General features: G+C 48.3%; 1 long non-coding RNA gene across 2 annotated transcripts in view; it reads left to right on the top strand.

Moving 5' to 3' along the window:
* The window catches only part of LOC140687097 (uncharacterized), a 48,884-nt gene extending 33,643 nt beyond the window's left edge, over nucleotides 1-15,241 (top strand). For both annotated transcript variants that reach the window (XR_012061192.1, XR_012061191.1), the window contains exons 2-3: nucleotides 9,425-9,549; nucleotides 15,117-15,241. This is a non-coding gene — a long non-coding RNA (uncharacterized lncRNA). The remainder of the gene's footprint in view (nucleotides 1-9,424; nucleotides 9,550-15,116) is intronic.
* The last annotated feature ends 7,284 nt before the right edge of the window (nucleotides 15,242-22,525 follow it).

Genomic DNA, 22,525 nt, shown 5'->3' with positions numbered 1-22,525 from the left:
TTAGGCATACCTGAGTTCAAGTTCCCTGAAATCAGGGGGAAAGCTCAGAAAATCAGTTTTCCCAGCAAAAGAACTAGTAATACTTCCCACCCCTTTGGGTTGCTGGGAAGCCCTAGGGAGTATCACTTGAGCGATGCTTAGCAGTGGTTGGCGGATAGTTAAGTGCCTCATTTTAAATTGTGACTACCAGATGAATGTGAGGAAACCTTTCTAGGAAAGCAAGAAAGCCCTGTGGCAAATGGAGCCAGTAAAATCAGCAAGTCCATATTCAGCCCCCCTCTCTATCATTTCTGCAACTCTGGGCAGGATACCTGATTTCAGAAAAGCAGAAGGAAAAAAAAATCAATACTTCCAAGCTTGCAGCCAATAAAATCTCAGAAGTGGCGATTTCATCTTGAGACTGTGTCCGCCTGCATCACTAGCAGTGAGCTCAACACGAGGGTGTGACGAGTTTGGGGTGCAGGAGGCTGGTAAGAATGACTGATGCAGATATTAATGATTTAATCTGCTGATGTAGCGTGGCTGCCTCCAAGACTCCTATTCGTCAGCATCCAGGAACCCAGTAGGAGGAGGCTGGGTGAAGAGCACCCAGGATAGCGCAGGGATGTAGGGGGAATGAAGATGAATCCTGGAGCATGATATTGATTTGCCTTGCCTGGAATGGCCATGTTCTGTTTGGAAATATGGAAAACAAGTTAATGAATAAATGAACCAGCTCGATGAACTGCGCCCCACTGGGAGCCCTGGTGTTTAAGCCACATATGCCAACAGGCTCTGAGCAAATATGGGGAGAGGGGAGGGTTTGCTGAGAGAGGCGGTGTGGCTCACCTGCCAGTCTGAGGACTTGTGGCCAGGAAGGCTTCGGGAAGCAGTGGCAGGTGTCCTGGGGTCAGGCAGATTCTTGATCGAATTACGGCTCTGCCTCCTGCTAGCTGTGGGGCCTGAAAAATTCACGCAGTCTCTCTGAACTTGAGTTTTTTCATTGACAGAAAGTAGGCAGAGAGGGGTTGATGGCATGTGTGTCTGATATTGGCTCTCCTTCCTCTGCTGTGAGATACTGGGCGTGTTTCCTGACCTCTCTGTGCTCAGATTTCCCATCTGTCACAGGGAGATAATAACACCCAGCCCTGGGACACAGTGCTAAAAAAAATGGTATCGTTTATAACTATGCAACATTCCACAAATATTGATTAAAGACCAGGTGCCAACTGCTATTTTAGGTGCCTTGGGTAGAGCTGTGAAGGAAACAGAGTAACATCTCTTCACTCATAGAATTTGTTATTACAGTTTTTCCTATGGGTGTCCAGGTGCTCTACCACCATTTTTAAAAGCCTGTACTCTTCCTGCACTGATTTGCCGTTGCACCTCTGTCAGAAGTCAGGCGGCCGTACCTGCGTGTGGACGGGGGAGCTTGGGTTCTCTTGTCTGTTTCACTGATCTCTGCGTCTGTCCCTCTGCCAGGAACACGCTGTCTTGATTCCTGCACCTCTAGAGTGAGTCTTCAAAGTCAGTCATGTGATTCCTCCCACTTTATTCTTCTCTTCCAAAGTTTTCAAATTCCAGTTCCTTTGCCTTTACATATAATTTTAAAGACAAGCTTGCTTATATCTACAAAAAAAAAAAAACAAACCCAAACTTGCTGAGATCCCAATGGGCATCTCATTAAACCGGTATGTCAATCTGGGAAGAATTGACGCCTTTACTATGTCGAGTCCTCTAATCCGTGAACATGGTACATTTCTCCATTTACTTAGATCTTCTTTGATTTCTTTCATCAACATTTTGTAGTTTTCAGCATACAATCCCTATCACAGTTCGCTGGATTGATTCCTAAGCATATAATTTTTCTGAGCAACTGTAAATGGTATGTAATTCCAGTTTCTGTTTATTGTTAATATACAGACATTGAGTTTTGTGTGTTGGTCCTGCATCCTTGTTGAACTCACTTCTGAGTTCTAGGAGTTTGAGTGTATGTGTGTGTGTGTGTGTGTGTGTATAGATTCCTTGGAATTTTCTATACAGATAATCATGCCATCTGCAAATGGGGGCAGTTTCATTTCTTCTTTTCTAATCTGAATGTATTGTTATCACCTCAGAAGTCCTGCATCCAAATGCCTGAAGGGGCCAGGCGGGTGGAGACTATGGCAAATGGGCGCGCATGCCCGTCAGAAGGGGCTGCCACCACTGGCTCCGTGCATCCAGGTCCTCAGGTTGTTCACCAATTTTGGTGTAAGATTTTTTTGATATTTAAATGTTAGCAAGTTACTCAAATATTTAGACGCTTTTCAGGCCAAACAAAACACACCTGTCGGCTAGACTGCATTTGCACCAGTTTGCAACCTGATGTAACAGGCGTTCCTTCAACAGAAGCATCTGTTCCTACTGCCAGCCGTCTCAGGGGGCAGGTTGGAGGGCTGTGCTGGGAAGCACATGCCCCAGGTTTCCGGGCAGGATGAGAAGGCTTCTGGGGATGAAGGTGAAACTGCATCGGAGAGGTTATCCCCGAGATTCCCGTGGCTTGGGACCATCACAAGGGTACTTCATTTTCTCTTTGGCAGCAATACAGCTGTACCTCTGGGAGGTGAGCCAGGGTGCGTGGCTGCAGAGTAATTGGGCTGATGGCGAGGAGGGTGGAGTCTGGACTGGACAAGTCAAACCCCGGGAAAACTACAGAAGTGGCTGGGTTGTCTGGGTGCAAAATGGGCGACGCGGTAGGAGGGCATGAGAGAGTACCCAGAGAGCATCTGTAATATGCTGCGTGTTGTGCTGGGCGCTTCCCTCCCTGCCCCCTCCTTCCTTCCTTGCCTCTCACTTATTCCTGACGTACTCCTGTCAGCCAGGCATTGTTCCCGCCACTTCACAAAGGAGGGAACTCAGTTTCAGAAAGGTTAAGTGACTTGCCTGTGGCCCCAGATCTGACTTCAAAGACTGTGTGCTCTTTGCAGCACATGCACCCCAATATCTCCTAACAGGTACAACACACACACACACCTCTGGTGTATTCTGGCAATCTTTGGTTCCAAGAGCTCCAGTTGGGTGGGAGGAGTGTAGCAGGAGCAGAATGCTGATGACTGCTGATTCCATGAATCAGGCAGAACATGACCCATGTTGTCCGTTTAGTGGCATGAGGGGTCAGCAGGAGGATGACCAGCGACCAGTATCCCTCTATGACTCACCTGCAAGGAGACAAGAAGAATCAGGCAGTGCCCTAGCATCTCAACAGTATTTATTCTCATTCGTGGTGTGAGTGTTAGTGAAGGAAGCCTGGGTATAGATGCTAAAGAGAGACTTTGTCCCTGATCCTGGAAGAGATTTAACTCCACGAGCCACCACTTGGCCTGGGAAGAGCTGCTGGGTCATGTTGCACCTTAGACTTGACGGGAACAGGGAAGGCTGGATCTCGGGGATAGCTGGCGGCATTTGGGGCCTGGTACTGAGGATCTCTGGGGAGAGACAATCTTCTCAGGATCCTACTCAGGAGGGTCTTTCGAACAGTCTTCTGATTTCACTCTGCTTCTGCACGGTGACTAAGCAAACCGTGGGCACTGAAGGGAGGAAAATGGCTCCGGAAAGAGTCTGTTAGTCAGGACTCTTTGGACTACAAGTGACAGAAACTCTTGACTTTGACTTACTTAAGCAAAAAAGGGTACTTATGCTTTGCACAGCCCAAAGCCCCAGGGAGTAGAGTCTGCCTTCAGGCACAGCTGGATCTAGAAACTCACACAGTGTCTTCAGAAGATGCCTCCATCGGTCTCTGCTTCCCTCTGCATTGGCCTCTTCCTCAGGCTGTCATGGCTTTCAGCAACCCTGGGGTCATATCAGTTTTAATTTCAGTGGTCCGTGGAGAGAGATGGCCTTCCTTCCTGAGTTTCCAACAAAGGCCCAAGAAATCCAGTCTCATTGGCTTTGTTCATATGCTTGTCTCTGAACCGATCACTAGTCAGGACAAGGATGGAATGAGCTGATTGGCTGGACCTGGATCACGTGGCTTCCACTGGATTTAGGGGGAGGGTCAGTCTCAATGCATTGGGAGAGGAGGACACGGTTCCATAAAAGGAGATGGGGATGTTGCTTCCTGGGGAAAACACACGCTGGACACAATCTCTCCTCTCCTGGAGTTAACGGGAAGGTTGTCAAAGTCTGGCCTCACAAGGGACTGGGAGTTGAGAGTGTGCTGTGATCCAGGGAGAACTCTGTTGCTTGCCGCTTTCTTCTGTCCATTCTATTTTATTTTTCATGCTTTCTGCAGACAGGCCTTCTCTGCCTCTGCACACATCATGGTCTTACAGATCCCTATCCTGTATTTCCAGCCATGGGATGAGCCCACGTTGACAAGCACTGAGTCCCGATTCCCAAGAGAATTGCAGAATGTCTGTTGGGGTTGGTCCAGCATCTGTCCACCCTCTTCTCGTAGCTGTGCCTTGATTTTCCTCTGGAGACACCTCGTCCTTCCCCTGCCACCGAATCCATGTGGTGGAGGCAGGAACCTGCCCCTCCCCCCACCTCCAGCTCCAGAAATGAACCTGTGATCTAGGCAGGATCAACCAGCATATGCTAGCTCCTGGCCACTGTGGGTTTTTTTTTAAGGGATGGTCAGTGAGCTAGGTAAGGTCCTTACCTTGGGCTTTTGCCGGAACTTTTGGGAGAGACGCCTTCTCTTTGTGCTGAGTTGCAAGGGTGGTAGGATATTAGCCTAGACCTGCTAGAGGTCATTCGTGCCATCAAAGGATAAAGCCAACACAGACAGAAGCAGAGTCAAGACAGACAGTAACATTTCTCTGAGAATCTGGATCCTGCTAAGCCTGGGGCTCTTCGCTCCTGGGGTTTTTGTTTACATAAGCTGATGCACTGCCGTTTTGCTTGGGCCAGTTTGAATTGCAGGTCTGTCTTTTGCAATCAGGAGTCCATGTGGGACACATGGACAGAGAGGGTCCGATGGAGCTGCGCTAGGTGGCTCATGGGTGCACATATCAGGGTCACGTGGTACAACATGACTGTGGGTGGAGGGGCAATCCTCAGGGTGGAAGTTTGTCACCTGGGCCAGGCTTGCTGGTTTTGGGGACCTCAGCAGCTACTCAGAGAGAAGCACAGCTGGGTGGACCAGGCCAGGGCTTGGAGAGGTGGGGGCCCTGTGGGTATAAGCTATTAATCACCCTCCAGGCACGTGTGACACTCAGCCCAGGGCAGCGAGACTCACTCTAGCTCTGTCTACTGGTGAGACGACTCTGTCAGTATGGTCAGGGCTGGCTCAGGGCCGTGATTGGAAATATGCCTGCAGCTTGAAGACCTGAGGCTTGGAGAGGCATGCCATAGCCCTAGAATCTGACACCTCCTGGGACGTGGCTCAGAGAATACCTGGCAGGTGAGCCGCTGCATCCTGCCGCCACTGCACTGCGGTGGGCACACTCATGCCTGGGAGGAGCCCTGGGGCGTTTCCTCAGCCTGAGTGACAAGTGGGTGGACCCTAGTCTGGCTACCAGTGCAGTGACTGGACAGCTTTGAGCCCACCTTTGGAACATCCCATCACTGGCAAAGAAGTACCATTAACAGGCTTTTCATTCTGTCCCCTACTCCTTCTGCCTGGGTGTCCATATGGACAATTAGGAAAAGACAATTTAATGCTGAGGAAATTAATTGCATTTGCCAAATGGGCTTGAAACACTCTACAGGCTGTTTCTCTGTCAATATAACAGATGGCAGTACTCAGAAAACGGACACTGTTGACTGTTGACATAATCATCCCTGGCTGTGGATCAGCTGGGGTTTTTTTTGGAGAGAAAGGGGGTGGAGAGCAGGGTGTGGCATTGACAACCATGGCAAGGGTCCTGGAGAAAGCCCTTTGCCTCTTTGGTGCATGCTCTGTGTGAGTCACTGTCTCCTAGTTCTGTCTTTACTAATACCAGCTACTCTCTGTTGAGAGCTTACCGTGTGCCAGGTGTGCACAATGCACCATCTTTAATCTTCACACAGTTTGTGTCAGGAAAGTGTTAGCATCTCCATTTCACAGATGAGAAAATTGAGGTGCGGAGATAGGATGCACTCAGCTGAAACCTGTACTCTTTCCTGGCTTCTCATTCTGGAGTATGTGGACTCTCAGTCCTTAGAGGTGAGTCCTATGTCCCCAAATTGTGGGTTAAGTCTGGGGAGGCAAAAAAGTGCAGCTAGTTAAGATCTCAGACCCTGGAGCTGGGTTCTCAGGGTTCAAATCCTGGCTCTGATACTCCCTGGATTATCCTGGATGAACACTGTCACCTCTCTGAACCTCAGTTTCCTCATCTATAAAATGGAGAAAAACAAGTGTACTTTCCTGCTCAAATTGTTGTCAGGATAAGGGAGATAATGTATGTGAAGCACTTAACATATGGCAACCCTGTGGCAAGTGTTAACTTTTATTACCTTGATGAGGAGGGATCGGTTCAGAAAGGGACCACCTGGGGCAGGAGAAGGGTGAGGATTCCCCGTGGGCTACGGTGGATTCGACTGTTGTTCAGAAAATACTCACACCCCATGCCTTGATGTCAGGCTTGGTCATGAACTTGTTTTGGCCAATGGAATGTAGGCTGAAGGGGCAACATGGGAGTTCCGAGCCCAAGACTTAAAGAGGCTTCATATATTTCTTGCTACTCTGGGGGCTTCTACGCCACGGGAAAAGCTTTCCCCGGACAGTCACTGCCTCTTAAGGCTGACTTCACCATGAGACTCCTGGAGCAGAGCTGCCCTGGCCAACTTGCAGCCTTGCGAGTGAGAGAAGAAGTGATTGTTGTTTTGAGCCACTGATGTAGGTTACATTGTGACTCTTAACTAAACAAAATATTTGGAGCCAATCTGCATGAGATTCAGTTTCTCCTTACCACCTGTTGGCTGTGTGACCTTGGCCAACTTACTTAACATCTCTGTGCCTCTATTTCCTTACCTGTGAAAGGGCAGTGGTAAGAATACCACCAGCCCCATGGGGTTGCTGAGAGGAATAAAGGGGATTTACATGCATACGGCACATAGCACAATGCCCAGCATATAGTAAGTGCTTGAAAATCACATGATCATTTAGATATGACAGTCTAGGGCCTGGAAGCTGCTCTCAGTTTGCTCTAGGACCCTTTCCGCTTCTCTCTTCCTATCTCAAGCCTTGATGGGGATCTGTTTGTCTCTCTTTCTCTCTTCTTGATTCTAGGATGGGGCCTGGTAGGAACAATTCCCCGTCCTGCCTCTGCCTCCAGGCAGGCGCCCCTGCTGCTCCCACAGATGCTGGGAGACAAGGTGAGCGGGTGCCCTGCCTCTGTCCCTCGTGCTTCTCCTCCTGTTTCGCTCTTCTCGTCTCTGCCTGCTGCCCGTGGTCTCTGTCTCTACATCTGGTCTCAGCCACACTCTCCCTCTCTCCGCCTCCATCCAGTAATCATCGGAGCTGACAGGTGGAGGGCCCGCTGCATGCTGGGCCCTGTGCTGTGTGTTCTGTATCGTTTATCCTTTAAATCCTCATAGCAGCTTTATGAAGTAAGTACTGTTTTTCATTCATTCAATAAATCTTTATTAGGCACCTGGTATGATTCCAGACTCTCATAAGGGCTGGTGTTACAGTGGTGAACATGACACACAAAATCCATGGGAGCTGGTCTTCCAGCCTCCGGATGAGGAAACTGAGGTTTAGAAAAGTTGGATGACATGTCACTGGTAAGAGGCTGTGTCAAGCCTTGTGTACAAATCTCTCTATATTAGACTCTGGGCAAAATCTAAGTCACTCCATTGGATGGCTCCACGTTGGGCTCACAGCCTGGTCAGGAACGGAGATAATTTCAAATGTAAAATACGGGAGGATCAGTGCTGGCAAAGCGGCGTGGTGGACAGAACGATGCCTGCCCCCCACCAGACATCCACGGTCTAATCCTGGGACCAGCGAATGTGTTACCTTACAGGCAAGATGGCAGATGTGGTTAAACTAACGATCTTGAGATGGGAGATGACCCCGGATTATCTGGAGTGGGGGGGCAGGGTCATCACAGAGGTCCTGATAAGAGGGTGGCAGGAGGTCCGAGCAGAGTTAGGGAAGGAGGTGTGACAACAGAAGCAGGGGTTGCAGGCACACTGGGGATGCTACGCGGCTGACTTTAAAGATGGAGGAATGGAACACGACCAACCAATGCAGGTGGCTTCTGGAAGCCGAAAAAGGCAAAGCATTGGAGAAAACAGTCTCCCCTCGGAGTTTCTAGAAGAATGTAGGCCTGCTGGTACCTTGATATCAGCCCATTGAAACCCATGTCAAACTTTTTAAACTCCAGAACTGAAGATAATACATTTGCGTTGTGTTAAACCACTCAGTTTGTGGTCAGTTTTTCCGTCAGCAGCAGGGCATTCACAGAAGTGATTGGCCCGTCATGTCAGGCGGCACAAACCAGAGGGCCCACTGACATCTTACTGGAAGCAGCAAGAGGAAGCGGGGGCCACTTCCAACACCACCCACCGCCCACCAGGTTCCTGGGCACACTTCCCACTTTGCGAGTTACCGAGGCAAGAATGTCACCAAGGTTTCTGTCACTATAAAACGAGATCCCTTCTCAGTGCAGTTTCCCCATTTCCTTTTGATTCTCACCCCTCGATGTCCTTACGGTCCAGACTTCAGTAACAGTCTGTCCAGAGCAGTTTAAGCTCTCTCCAGCACACCGCTTCACATCCGTCCAGCCCCTGTGTTGCACCTGCTCTCAAAGCCTCTCCCTCATTTTTCTTTTTCTTTCATTGAGGTAAAATTGGCATATAACATATTAGTTTCAGGTGTACCAGGTACTGACCCAGTATTTGCACGTATTGTGAAATGATCACCACAGTCAGTCTAGTTCACATCTGTCACCATACATTGTTAACAAAAAATGTTTTTCTTGTGATGAGAACTTTTTTCTTCTTGTGATGAGAACTGGTGAGATCTGTTCTTTAAGCAACATTCAGATATGCAGTGTGGTGTAATTAACTGTCATCACCGTGCTGTACATTACACCCCTAAGACTTACTTGTTTGTACCTTTCACCCCCTTCACTCATTTTGCCCACCGCCATCCCCTGCCTCTGGCAGTGCCCAATCTGTTCTTTGTATCTATGAGCTTAATTTGTTGTTTTAGATTCCGTGTATCAGTGAGATCATACGGTATTTGTCTTTCTCGCTCTGACTTATCTTCCAGGAATCAAAATCTGTTTCAGGTATTAATTCCTTCATAACAAATTACCCTCAAACATGGAGGCTTAAAACAACCAACATTATCTTAGTTTATGGGGCAGGAATCTGGGTTTGGCTTCTCTAGATCCTCTAGCTGAGGGTCTCTCCTGAGGCCACACCTCAAGGATCCCCTTCTGAGCTCACTCCTGGGGCTGTTGGCAGCCTCAGGTTTTCACAGGCTGTTGGCTGGAGGCCTCAGTCCCTTACCATGTGAACCTCTCCACAGGACAACCCACAATGTGGCTGCATCCTCTCCCCAGAGTCAGAGCTCCAGAGATGGCAAGAGTCCAGCAATGGAAGTCACAGGCGCTGGCAACCTAATCTCAGAAGTGACATCTCACTACCTCTTCAGTATCCTATTTATTAGAAGCTGGTCACTAGGTCTGGTCCACACTCAGGGTATCCCATGGGGGCATGACATGGTGGGGAGCCATCCCAGGGGCTTTTTATCACTGGAGGCATGCCAGGGTGCCAGGGACCACAAACAAGTTGCTGAGCAGGAGCTGTGTCTCTGCCCCACGTTATAGATGGGGAAACTGAGGCACAGAAAGTCTAAGTAACATGCCTGAGATCACTCAGCTCCTGGCCAAGGGGCAGAACCAGGCTTGGGACCGGGTCATCTGGCTCCTAAGCCCCCACTTAAACCCCCCGACTCGCTCCTCTCTGTTCCCCTAGTGAACTCCCCTGCCTGCCGGCCTGGTTTGGTTTCATTTTGTTTCCTCTCCCTCCTCTTCCTCCACCTCCTCCTCTTCAACGTCTGCCTTGCAGCCTGCCTTCCTCACTGTGTTCCCTTTTGCCTGTGATGTTGGCCTCTGGTCTGTCGTCCTGCCTGTGTGTCCTCCTCTGCCGGTCCCTCGGGCCTCTCCTGCTCCTCTTCCGTCTGCCTGTGTCTCTGGCTGTCTGTCTGTCTGGTATTTCTGTCCCTGTCTATCAGCTTTGGCCTTCGTCCATGGCACTCTCTTTCCCTGTCTCCTTATTTCTAGTACTCTTCATCTCTGTCTCCCTGTCTCTTTTTGAGCCCATTGCTTCAGTTCCCCCTTCTGCCTAGATCCCTCTCTGTCTGTCCCTCTGTGCGTATCTGTGTTTTTCTATCCGTATTCTGGACTCTGCCCGTCTCCCTACCTCTCAGGCCACAAGGAGCTCCTTCTGGTTTTATCCAGTTGAGGGGAGCAGTTTTGATTATTTATAATGCTATCACTCATTAATCATTATCTTTACAATAACATTAAAACGACAGGCTTTGAGCCCCTACCCACCGGCGGACAGTGCCCACCAGCCTCGTCCTCCTGCCCCGTGGACCAACGGAACCTCCTGCTTCTGTTCATCAGCCCTTGATACTCATCTCCTTTGGAGACTGTCGGCTCCAATGTTACAATCACAGCAATATTAGAATAACAACTTAAAACCAATCATTTTTATGGGGACACACAGTATAAAAAGACCTGCCTATCTGAGGACACATATAACATCAGCAGCTAGTGCCCCATAAAGCTGTCAGTTAGAGAAACATCTCGGGGAGTCCTTGAACAGCATTGCCCAAGTTTAACCAGAGAGAGAGAGAGAGAGAGAGAGAGAGGAAGAGAGAGAGGGAGAGAGAGAAAGGACTTTGTAAATCATTTTTCATGGAGGTCGGGGAAAAAATGTGAGAGATGGATTCCACAGGGAGCCAGTGGATTGAGTTAAATGACTGAGGCTCGGCCCCGAGTGGCACTCGGCATATGTCTCCTGAAATTACGGAGGAGGCTTAGAGAGGGGCATGGGCGAGGGAGCCCAGCGGGCATGGCCTGGCCAGCTTCCTCTGGTTCCCGTTCTAGGTTCGGTTTCTCTGAATCAGGCCCTTAGATGAAGTTTTGCGTGTGAGGTTTTTACTGGGAAGCACTCCCCAGGGAAGATCAGTAGGGGAGCAAGGGAGTGAGACGGGAGCAAAGATGGAAGGCAAGGATGGAATCAGATAAGGTCCATGGAGTGAACCTGGGACACAGCCTGGAATGGAGCGACCCTGGAGACAGTGTGAGTGACACCTCCTCATGGGACCAGGCCTGGGGAAAGGCAGCCAGAGACGTCCAGGGGGCAGGAGGGAAATAAGTCCCCAGCCACATCTGGCTCTTCGCGCACACGACCAAGTGGGCTCCAGCAGGCTGGAGGCAGTCCGCCAGCAAAGACGTTCAGGTGCTGGCTGTCGGGAGGGAAGCTCACTGGGAGCTGGTGTGTTTGAGGCTGGTTACGGGGATGGAAGGGGTACATATGGAGGGCTGACAGCTCCTGCCGCGGGTCCTGGGCAATGCTTGCCTCTAGCATCAACACCGAGTCTCTGCTGCTTCAACTCTGTTGGGGGTTGGGGTGGAGGTTGACAGAACTGGGATTCCCTGGGTTAATGGACCCTTGACTCAAGTGAAGAGCTGCTGGAGGATTTTGAGCAGGAAAATCACATGATCTATTTTTAAAATAGATCTCCTTTTAAAAGGCCACTCTGGCTGCGTGGAGAACGAGTTACCTGCCTCTGCACCCATTCTTCTACCCTTTCTTTCTCTCACTGTGACCTGTCCCAAGCCCTTCCCCACCCCCCGGGCTCTGGATCCGTCCCCTCCCGCCTCCCAGGACCCTGCTCCTGGGGGCCCTCTTCTTGGAGACGTTCAGTCTTTCCCTCCCTGTCTGTTGGTGCCCCCTCACTGGATTTGAGTGTGCATGCGTGTATACATTTGCCTGTGTATTATCTTTTTACATTTAAATAATGTGGATTTTTAGACAATATCCTCCTGGGGTGGGTTTCATTATTGGCCCTGAGTCTCCACCTCTTCCCGCATTCCTGCCTCTGTCAGGTGCCTTTGAAGCACCTGACACTCGGGGTGGAGCGTGTGTCTCTGACCTTTGACTTTGGGACTGGCTTTGGCAGAAGTGACAGCACGCCTAATCAGAGCACAGGTCTCGAGAGTAACTCCCTGTTCTGCTTATTCCTTTTGCTCTTTGGGCGTCATCATGCCCCAGGAGGCACGGAGACAGAGACGTGGAGCAGACCCCGCCAACCACGCAGATCCCAACATGCAGCCTGTGCCCAAGCCCAGCTGAACCCAGCCTGAAATTTCATAGTTTGTTTTGATTGATACAGTGATATAATCAAAAAATTCTTAAGGGTGGTCTCCCCGTTACCCTTGTCATTCCAACCCAGTTTCCCTCCAGGAGATTACCCAACTTGCTAGTTCCTGTGGATCATTCCCGAGATTCTTAATGCACACGAGCAATTCCATGGGTATGTGGTTGCACTACACACTGTTGGCTGCCTTCCTTTTCTTCACCTAGTATATCTTGGAGGTCATTTCATATCAACACACAAAGATCTTTCTCAGCCTTTTTATTGCTATATGGCATTCTGTTGGGCAGCTTGACCCCCTACCAATGACATTTGGACTTGTCCAGTCTTTTACCATGCCTACCCTGGCGCATACACATTGTTTCTCACACATACGAGGATATCTGTGGCATAAATTCTCAGAAGCAGAATTACTTGGCACTGGGCACGTGCACTTCTCATGTTACCAGTTGGGGCCACATTGGTCTTCACAGAGGTTGGCCAGTCCTTTCTTGGGCATGCTCAAGTCTCTCTATCTTAAAAAAAAAATCCACCAAGAATCAAACAGCAATAACAGGAGACCTCATACTGCCCCATCGTCACTTCCTCCTTCGCTTTGTCCTTCCTTCCACTTTGCCCTGTCACATGGGCTGTGCAGCCACAGTGTTTACCAGCTGCGTCTCCTTGGGCAAGTTACTCCTCATCCCACCTTGTTTTCAATTCTGTTTTAGCACAACAATGGTACATGCCTCCCAGGCTTGCTGTGAGTCAATTAGCTGAATAAATGAACTAACACAGAACCGCACCTGACACCTAGTATTAGCAAATATATGATAATAATAATAATAAAGATGCTGGTGACAATTCACAGTCCCCCTTCTCCACATTCACTACATCTGTGTCCCCTTACATGTGCAGCCAATCCCCAAATCCCACCAAGTCTACCTAGTAAATTTTAATCAATCATTCCACATGTTTCCAATTCTTAAAACACCACCCTTATTCCTGGAGAATGCTCTTTTTGCTCAGTATTTTGTTCTCTGAGCCCAGTGCAGGGCCTGGTCCACGGGAGGTGCTCAGTGAGTACTAGGAGAACGAATGAATGAATGAATGAATAAACCAAAGATCTGCTTTTCAATCCTGCACCTGCTTCCTGCTAGCTGTGTGACCTCTGGCCAGTGAATAAACCTCTCTGATCCTTCCTAACAGCACGGTGAAGATTAAATGTGATAACAGACACAGAAACCCCTGCCTTGTCACAGTCAGCATTTACTTAATACTGACGATAGGGTGTGTATGTCCACAGGTTTCTGTCCTGGTTGCTCAGAACAGAAATATTTATCGAGTGCCCTTTGGGTTTCCAGGTACTGTGCAAGGCGCTGGGGACAGGGCAGATAAAATTCTGCCTCCTTGGCACCTGCTGTTTAGGGTGTGAGCTCTAATTAAACCTGGGGCTACAAGCCTCCGGGTAACCGCACACAAGTTCTCTTTCCGAGGGTGGAGAGAGGGAAGCGTCCAGTGATCTGGACCGGCTTTCATGAAAACCTTTCTCTAAACACTTCCAGCTTTATCTGCTTTCCCTTCCTGACTCGCTCCCTTTGTTTTCATTTTCTGAAATGACAAAGCAGGCCGCCTTTTATCTGTTTATCCTGCCAAATCTCCTGTAGGTACTGGGAGGCTAGCCTTTGTAGGGGAGGTGGGAGGGCTGGGGACAGCTTGATCCACTTTTCCAGCTAAGCTGGAAGCTCTGGAAACAGTCCTCAGGAGGGAAGTACCAGGCTTCCAGAGGAAACCTGGGCATGAGCCTGAGTTGGAAAGGGGTGCTTAAAAGGGAAAAACCAGGCAGGATAGAAAATGAAGTTTGCCTTTGGAAGCTGGGAGACACCTGTTGCTCTGGGAAGGGTGCAGGCAGGTGCCCCTGGGGACGGTCCGGGAGGTGGGGGAGGAGGGTCAGGCTGGAGTTAGTTGACAGTAATGGAAGCCGGTGCCTTGCGTGGTGCCCATCTCTGAGTGGGTGCACACCTGGGCATATCTGATGTGCATTTCCACGTCTTTCGTGTGTGTTTTGTGCATGGCTCTGTGACGCATTTTCTGAGTGTGTGTGTGGTGTGATTTGCACGATATGAGCCTGTGTGACTCCCTTGCACGCATGTTTGTGGCTCTGATGATGGGTTTCTCGTGAATGTTTTCACTCGCTCCTCTGTGCCGTCAGCAATCTGCAGAGTGCCCGAAACTGCATCCAGTGTCAGGATGTAAGGGAGGGAGGAAAGAGGCTGGGAGGAGGAGGAGGAAGAGGAGGGGGAGGACAGAGAAATAGAGAAAATGTATTTACTGCCCTCCCAGAACCAGAGTAGAGTTGGGGAGACAGATACGGACCCAGAAGTGACAGAGATAACTGTGAAATTGCACTTGGGACGGGTGAGGTGAATCAGCGGAGGTCCTTGGCACTGGAGGGCGCATAATGGGGGTTCTGTCTGAGCCAGGGAGGTCATACACTGAGATACGAAGGATAAGTGGGAGTTATTTAGGCAAAGAGAAGATGGATTTGAATTATCATTCTTTAATTTTTGGACCTCAGCTGCACAGAGCTGACTTAACCACACTTCTCTGTTTGTGACACACGGACATCCATGGTCCAGGCAGTTGATTTATCACAGATATGGCCCCTTTACTTCCCATTGCTCCTCCCATTTAATTGCTCCCCTAGAGGCAGTCACTCTAATATATTTGAAATGCATTCTTAAATCTGTATGCATTTTGGAGAAATATATGTTGATTTTTAAGCGTGTGTGTTTTCTTTTTTAATTACAAAAGCAGCATCATGCTGTTTCTCCTCAACACTATGTCTCAGAAATCTTCTGATGCCGCTTTTTCCTCATTTGTTTGACTACATCTGACTCCTTCCTGGTATCCAGTCCCCTAGTGTTGGGCACCCAAGTTAGCTCTCACCTCGTGTTACCAGAGCAAAGCAGTGACGAACATTTCCATGCATGTCCTTGTGTGGTTCTGGGTAAGAGTCATCTTAATTTAAGTTCCCGTTTAAGGTCACTTAAGACTGTAAAAGTGCTATGATAAAAATAAGACACGGTAGCAAACTAAAGGGGTCTGGGTTTTGCAGTTCAGATTTGGCAATCAGGGGCAATCTAGCCTCTCTGAGGAGGTGACCTCTGGGCTGAGATGAGAAGGAACTAGTTATGGAAAGGTTTGGAGGAGGAACAGTAAGTGCAAAGGCCCCGAGGTTGGAACATGCTTGTTCTATTTAAGAAATGAACAGAAGAAGAGGGAGTGTGCGGGAGAGTGGGGCGAGAAGTCAGGTCGCGTAGGATATTGTCCACAGTAAGGACCTACCAGACAGCACCTTACCTGCCTGGATAAACCAATGATCGTTGGGCTGACATATCCTTCTGGGAGGTTCTGGCATTCATCCTAGATATTGTAACAACTAGTCCTAAAACTGCACCAAGAACATCATGGAAGTTTATCCTTAAGAACAAGAAAACTCTGTAGAGGGACCTTGTTGTCCAACCTCCTGTTAATGCTCGAATCCTGCCATTGCCTGCAACACAGGTGGCCATTCCACCCCTGCTTGTGCACCTACAGTGAGAGAGGAGCTTATACCACACCCATTTCTCTCATTTAGGATGTTTTTGGTTGCCGGGGGCAGAAACTACCCCAAAGCAGCTTCAGTATAAAGGGAGCTGGTCAGTTTGAGTAACAGAAGAGACCAGAAGTAACTTGAGGTGTGGCTTGATCCAGCTCCCAAATGATGTGATTCAGATTCCAGCTCCCTCCATCACAAAGGAAGAAACAAAGAGGAAGAGACACAGGATCTCCCTCTGCTCTCTGCCATGTGAGGATACAGTGAAAAGATGGCCATTAAAGAAGCAGTCAGAGAGTTTGCACCAGACACCAGATCTGCCGGTACCTTGATCTTAGACTTCCCAGCCTCCTAAACTGTAAGAAATTAACGTCGGTCATTTAAGCCACTCAGTCTGTGGGACTTTGTTACAGCAGCCTGAATGGACTAAGACATCGCTGGATATACCATGTACTTACTAGTTTGCATATTTCTTGTCTGTGTGCCCTCACTCATTTAAGAGGGCAGGATCTGAATGCAATTTTCTCATTGAATTATGCTAAATCCTTCGGGGAAAGAGGCGAAATTATTTAAAAGCTGTAAAAACTAAAGCAACATTCTGGCTCTATATTTTGTTGACAGTGCCTAAAACAGTGCCTGTGGGGCACAAAGTAAACACCCCATCAGCTTTGCTGGGAGGATGAGTACTTCCTACCAGGCACTGTGCACATCAAGGAGAGAGACCCAGTCCCTGCAATCGTAAAAACCCACAGGGCTGGAGTGGAAGTTGCATGTGAAACGGTTAATCACATGGATAATTAATTGCATTGAAATGCCATGAGGGAAAAATACAGGGTGCTGCTATAAGAGCATCAAATATGGGGCGTCCGACCAATTTGGGGGTTTCAGGAGAGCCTGCTGTGGAAAAATGAGAAATCGGAATTAGGCTGGTGCATTGATAAGGTTATTGATACAACTTGCTTATACAAATTATGTGTATTTGCTTATAAATAACAAATTTATACAAATGACTTATCCAGCATTTATTGAGTACCTACTATATAACAAGCACTGTCTTGAGAAGATAATGGTAATTTTACTTAATCTGCAGACCAATCCAGCCTCTCAAGCCACCAGCCAGAAATCTGACCTTAGCTTTGCCATTCTGCTGCAGGGACAAGTCACTGGGACTTCTCTGTGCCTTGTTTTCTCCACTTAAGACATAACAGTAAATAATAGTACCTACCTCCTAATTGGATGAGTTATTTAGTATTATTTTCATTTTATATATGGGGGGGTTGAGACTCAGAGGGTATAAATAATTTCCTGAGCTCCCAGGCACAGGATTCAATCCCACGTCTGCCTGATGCATGAATTCTCATCCCCATTCAGTGCATTATCCTGCAGAAACACAACTCACCCCTAATCTACGGCTCTAATATTTATAACAACACTGCTACAATTCATTTTTCTGCTGCTTCAATGAATCACCTCCTGATACTTTTGATTTCTAAGAGCAAAATGCCACCTGGCTTTCTATTATCTACCGGAGCCCGAGGAGCAATCCCCAGGTCTGCTCTTTGCCTGGGTGGTTTTCTCTTTTCTCCTGCCTTATGGCCCGTGCCGCCTGATATACAGCAAAATGGGTTTGTGATTTAGCGGCAGAAAAGGTTAACTCTAAATAATGATCAGAAAGTTAAAATATAGAGCCAGAATGTTGCTTTAGTTTTTATAGGTTTTAAATAATTTCGCCTCCTTCCCTGAAGGATTTAGCATAATTCAATGAGAAAATTGCATTCGGATCCTGTGGGCTGCTCTGACGTGACTGAATTGCAATGAGCAGAAGAGATGCAAAGTGTCTTTCTGGCAGTGAACCTGATGGAGCCACGAGCTCAGGGAGGAATGGCTCTGGGGAGTGTCCCGGCTCCCTCAGACTGCTGGGTCTAGTCTGGGGGGCAGGCCAGCTGGCGCAGCTGGTGCAAGAGATGGTAGTGACAGATGCTCGTGCTGGGCCAGGAGGAGGTCAGAGATTGCATCCCTGCGCAAGACTACACTGGACCAAATGCAGCCCAGAAAGTCTGATCTTCTCAAATCTCCTACTTTGGCTCTGCACTGCCACCTCTGCAGAAGTGGTTAGATCCTATCCTTGCCATTTATAAATCATATGAATTAGGATTGCGTTTGGCTGCAATGAACAGGAAACCTCACTAACATTGGCTTCAAGAAATTGGGGTTGGTTTATTTATTTGTAACAAGAAATGTACAGGTCTTCCCAGGTGAGTGAACAGATCAAAGATGCCATCAGGGTCCCAGACTCTGCTCATCACTTGTCAGCGTGATCATCATGCAAGTTCTGAGTCACGGGGTTGGTGTGAGCATTAAATTGAGCTAATATATTTGAAGTCCTTGGTACAGTTCTTGTACATGGTAAATGCTCTCTAAATACTTTTGAAATCAAGAAGCTTATTTCAGCCTGATTTTCCTCTAAATGCTGGATCAGGGATGTTTTTCTGTGTCAATAAGTAGAGCTCTGCACTGTCATTTTTAATGGGTGCCTAATACTATGAGTGATCCATTGTTGCTGAATGGATGCCCCGTGGTTGGATATCTAGGTTGTTTCCATCTTTATAAATATCCCTGTTCGTAAATATTTATACACCAATCCAATGATTGCCTGTAGAAAAATTCCCAGAAGTGCAATGGCTGTAGTAGTGTGTGTGTGTGTGTGTGTGTGTGTGTGTGTCCCTGCATGCCGGCCTGTGTGGTCAGAAGAGGCTGGAGCAGGTGAATAAGTTACTCCTAGTTCTTCTCCTGTTTGACCTATTGGGGTCCTTAAGGGCATTGTCCCTGCCCTGTCCTCACACAAAGGCTAGCGCTGACTTCACTTCAATCAGGACTGCCACCTCCCACTGCTAGGTGTTTAGAATCCTTGGACTACGTTGTAGCCAGTCCCCTCTGCTCCTTGGCCTTTCTCATTCCAGGACCTCAAAATGAAGTCTCCCAGTGCTCCCGAAAGCTGTATCCTTTAACACAGCCAACGTGTTCTGAAGGCAGGCTACATAAATCAATAGATGGGACTTTTTTGTAAGGTGAACTCTTAATAATAACAGTAGCTGATATTTACTGAATGCCCGCTACAGGCCAGGCACTGTGCTAACAAGCACTTTACAGTCCCTGCATAATCACACCACTCTTAGGAAGTAGGTGATACTGTTATTCCAATTTTTCAGCCTGGTTGAGTAATGAGTTTGAAGTCACAGCCTGAAGAAGGGGTGGATCTGGGAACTCAGAGCTTGACTTGGCTTCTTAACTCCCATATCTTCCTGCTGCTGTCCAAGGTGACCATCGATACCAAAGACCTCCATCTCCACTGCCTTCCATGTTTCAGAAAGGCCCCTGGGATACTTGGCACTGTGTGATGATTCACGTGGATACACTCTTGCTTCATTCCCCAGTGAGTCCGTGTAAATTATACAATCAATATGCTGCTTTTTTACTAAATTTTTTAAGGGAGAGATGGGCTTGGGGAGTTTTAATCTCTATTTGAAAGGGATGTTTTGGACACTCACTTAGGTCAAATGAAGCCTGTGTGTGCCATGTAAACTAAATCCCTTTTGACCCAGCTTCACTGCGAGAATCCTTTCCTGTGGATGTGCCTCCGGATCCAACTACTCAGAACCCCAGGGGATTCAGCCAATTGGAATTTGGCAGTGGCTTGATTTGCTGCAGGCTACACGTTGTCAGTTAACACAGTGATCATAACTGGGGAACTGAAAGGTGGATGTTAATACATGGAAACTCTGCACAACATAAATCAGTTTAAAAAGCAATTTACCTGTGGTTAGTGACTAATGATAAAATGATAAGATTATGTGGTGGCACAGATAGCCAGTTACCTTGCAGAAATGTGCGTTCTTTCCACCTTTGTGTCGTGTAGGGCTGTCACTGGGAGCAGCTGCTTCATCTTCCCAGAGCCCTTGCTCCCAGGTGTGGTCATGGGACTAGACTGACCAATGGGATATGAGCAGAGCTGATGGCAGTCCCTTCTGGGCTGGGGCCTCTAAAGAAGGAGGTTGGGGTTTCTGTTTTACTTTTCTTCGTGTCTGGAGAGATGTGGAAGACTCTGAGGACCTAGGGGATGGCGGGGCCACACAATAGAGAGAGCCATGAGGTGAAAGCAGCCAGGTTGCTCCTGACGGAGTATCACCAGTGGCCAGGAACACCCACATCAGGCTGTTCATGTGGGAGGGAAAAAAGCTGTGTTAGGGTGAGCTGCTGAAGTCTGGGGGTTTATTTGTTGCATCAGCTAGCATTACACTAACGAATACATAAACCCGAAATGGAAAATGACAAAAGTAATGACTTGGCGCTGGCTCTTTGGAAGGCTGTTTGCTGGAGTCTCAGAACTAATTCTGGTCATCAGGGACTAAGTAGGTTCTGAGCACCCAGTTTCAATGTGAGGAGGGGGGTTTCCCCACACCTCCAACAAGAAATTCTCCAGCTGGGTGTCGTACAGTTCAACTTGGTTCTGACACGGTCCACCTGGAGGCAGCATCAGAGTCCACAGGTTAAGGGTTTCGTCCTGCAACACTCCCACTCGCCTTCCCTGCCCGAACGTGACCCACTTCAGATGCCCGAGCCCACACTGTTATCAGTCGGCTAACAGACTGGAAGTTCCAGCAACCTCCTTGGACTTCAGATGCCAATCACAAGTCCATGTTGTTACCTGTACTTCTGACCCACCGGATATAAAGCAGAGATCCCACGACCCCCTTCTCGAGTTAGATCAACTTACAAGAGTGGCTCATAGAACTCAGAGAAACATTTTCCATACTAGATTACCAGTTTATTATAAAAGGATACAACTCAGGAACAGACAGATGGGAGAGATGCCCAGGACACGTCCTGGGGAGAGGGGGTGGGGCTTCCACGCGCAATGAGTGTGCTGATCTTCCCAAACCTCCACGTGTTCAGCAACCTGTACGCTCTCCAAACTCTGACCTTTTGAGTTTTTATGGAGGCTTCATCAGGTAGTCACGACTGATTAAATCACTGGCCATTAGGGACTGATTCCCCCGCAGGCCCTCTTCCCTCCCTGCAGGTCTGGGGGTGGGACTGAAAGTTCCAACCCTCTAGTCACATGGTTGGTTCTCCTGGCAACCAGCGCCCATTTTTAGGAAAGGTCTAAAAGTCAACTTATTAACATAACAAAAGACACCTTTATAGCTCTCATCACTTAGGAAATCCCAAGTATTTTAAGAGCTCTTTGCCAGGAACCAGGGGCAGGTGTATGTATATATATATATATATATATATATATATATATATATATATATATTTTTTTTTTTTTTTTCCTAACAGGAGCTGATCCTTCTTTGGGGGGTGGGTGGGGGAGTGCTGTATCCAGTAGCTGTGGGGTCTCAGTGTGTGCTTGGGAGAAAAAATTTCAGGAACGATTTAGAGAGTGCTGAGGTCGACCACTATCAGATCCTAGGAACCAGCCTGGGTCTGAAGTGGAGGACAAAGGCAAGAAGAGCTTCAGAGAAATACAACCCCAGAGCTGAGCAGCACAAAGCCAGAAAATTAACAGGGACTGAGTGACAAGCATTGAATTAATTTACATTGGCCCCCAGCTGTCTGGTGGGTGACGGTGGGTTTGTCTTCATGGCCCGGAGTGGGAGGGCGATCAGCATCTCCCCCACACCTGGATAGGAAATGGGGGAGAGGCTTGGGTCCTTCAGGTCAGGACCCGATATCGTATGGAGCTGGGGGATGAAATGAAAGCAGGTAGCGGTACCTGAGTCAGGGCCAGGCAAACCCTCCATGCTGCAGCCGGGGGCTTCCGAGCCTTCTGAGGTGCCTCTCTGCCGCCGTTGTCTGCTCATGACCTCTCTCATTCTAAATCCTATTGGTTCAGGTGGAACTGACACTACCTTCTTGTCCCAGGAGTTGGTGAATGACCCATACTTGACCAGTTGGCACATGCCACCCACGTGGGCTGCAGTGGTTGGTTCGGGGGTGGGCACGTGACCTAAGGCAGGCCACTGGAAGCCAGTGCTGGGACTTGCAGGACCTATTGGAAGAGAGGTTCTCTTTCCATCGGGGTTGCTGAGCAGGGAGAAGGAAAGCATGGAGATGCTGCCAGGGCGCATTTAGCGAGGAGATGTTGCCTGACGGCGAAGGCAACACAGAGACAGACACAGGCTCTTGACACCATCCTTTGGTATCTGGATACAGCCAGCCAGACTTAAAATTACCTCAGTTGAATACAATCCCCTTAATCAATTAAACCACTTCAAGTTGGTTTTTTTCAAGTATAACTGAAAGAATCCTGGCTGACTTCTGGGTTTCTCCTTCTGTCCTCTGCCCTCTCTTGGGGGTTACTTTTGACCTCCCAACCTAAAAAAAAATTACAAATTAACCTTTATGTTAAAGACTTCCCTCCATCCATTTTCAAGTTGAGTAAGTCTCCTTGGGTATGCCCTAAATTCCCCTCCTTTACTTATTCCTTCTCACTCTCTTCTTGATGAAAGATGGTAGCCTTCATACCTTTGAGAACCAGTTAATCCCTGCTGACATCATATATTAGTGACCATACCCATTATAAGGCAAATTCTGTGTTTCCACACTCCATGTAATGTGTCTCATCTACTTTTCACAGCAGTCCTGGGAGGGAGGTTTTC

The sequence above is a fragment of the Vicugna pacos genome, chromosome 18 (genome assembly GCF_048564905.1).
Source record: "Vicugna pacos chromosome 18, VicPac4, whole genome shotgun sequence".
In the NCBI taxonomy this organism is placed as follows: domain Eukaryota; kingdom Metazoa; phylum Chordata; class Mammalia; order Artiodactyla; family Camelidae; genus Vicugna; species Vicugna pacos.
Note: the sequence above shows the minus strand (reverse complement) of the source record. Positions and strands in the feature narration are given on the sequence as shown.